This window comes from Myotis davidii, unplaced genomic scaffold, assembly GCF_000327345.1.
Source record: "Myotis davidii unplaced genomic scaffold, ASM32734v1 scaffold862, whole genome shotgun sequence".
NCBI lineage: Eukaryota > Metazoa > Chordata > Mammalia > Chiroptera > Vespertilionidae > Myotis > Myotis davidii.
Genome location: NW_006293230.1, coordinates 174,332 through 175,883, shown reverse-complemented (window position 1 = coordinate 175,883; position 1,552 = coordinate 174,332).

The following is a 1,552-nucleotide window of genomic DNA, read 5'->3' as shown; positions in this document are numbered from 1 at the left end:
GTATATATTTTTTTCCTCTCCTATACTACAAACATGAGTGTACAGATATCTCTTTAAGACCCTGTTCTCAGTTCTTCTGAGCATAGAAATGGAATTGCTAAATCATACAGTAATTCTGTTTTTTAACTTTTTTGAAGAACTATGACACTACATTCTCTAGCAGCTGTATCATTTTACATTCTCATTAATTTAATTTTTATTGATTTGAGAAAGAGAGAGAGAGAAACATTAATGTGAGACTAAAACATTATTAGAGAGAAACATCAATTGGTTGCCTCTGCATGGGCCCCGATGAGGGATCAAATCTGCAACCTGGGTATTCCTAACTAGTCATCTCTTGTCAGACAGGATCACTATCCAACCAATTGAGTCACACTAGCCAGGGTTCTCATTCATTTAATCTATATATAAAAGCCTAAGTGACCGTTACAACTGAACAATCGGAACAACTGGTCGACCAGTCGCTATGACGTGCACTGACCACCAGAGGGGCAGATGCTCAACGCAGGAGCTGCCCCCTCATGGTCAGTGCACTCCCACAGCCCCTCCCCCCGCAGCCAACCTCCTGTGGCCCCTTCCCCTGGCCAACCTCCCGCCGCCCTAATTGGTCCGATCACCAGCCAGGCCTAGGGACCCCACCCGTGCACGAATTCATGCACCAGGCCTCTAGTAAATAAGTAAAATGAGGGACTGTGTGATGGAGACTCACTTGTTGAGATTGCCCATGAGGGTTTCAGAGACCAATCAACCCGCCAATTTTCTTGAATAAGGGCGGGAAAAGAAGAGAAAGGAGAGAACCTCACAGGTGGTCTCGAAACTGAGTCTTTTTTCTCCTGGGTACGCTGTTTGGCTGGATGGTCTGTCCAAACGTAGCTCTGGGGTCTGCCCTCCATGGGCTACTGAGCCCACCAGCAAATGATTCAGTTATTTCATTTCTCAAAAATAAACAAACACCCAAACAAATAAACAACAAAAACCACCGATGAGCAGTCAGCTGTGAGCCATGCTGTCATTGTAATACCTGAAAAATTCGGTTGTCAGCAATTGTCTTCATCACAATTCTTCAGAAATTACACAAAACATTTTGTTTTTCACTCAAGTCAACCATAAAGCAATGAAACGGTGTGAATAAAAAGGGCTATGCAGTCAGCCCGACAAGCTCAGGGGCCACATGGCCAGCCTGACACTGCCGGCCTAATAAGCTTAGTGACCAAAAGCAAACCACACGGGATGGTCTGATCACAAATTTCTAACCGGGTAGGTCATGGCGGGTATCACGTCCCAGGCCTGTAGCTCCCTGAGCAAAGGAAGGAAGCCCGGACCACTGTTCTTATGCATCTAGGATAGCATACCCAGTGTACCGGTTAATAATGTGCATCTTTTCAATAGATGGAGTTACACAGATGTTGATATATATGCGATTTGATGTGTATGCTATTTTGCTGCATTGACAGCAAGCTTCAAAACTTCACATGTCAAATTTGCTGAAGGTGTCAACATCATAGATATTTTTACGCTTTAAAAAGGTTGAATTTCGTGCAAAAAACGAGCA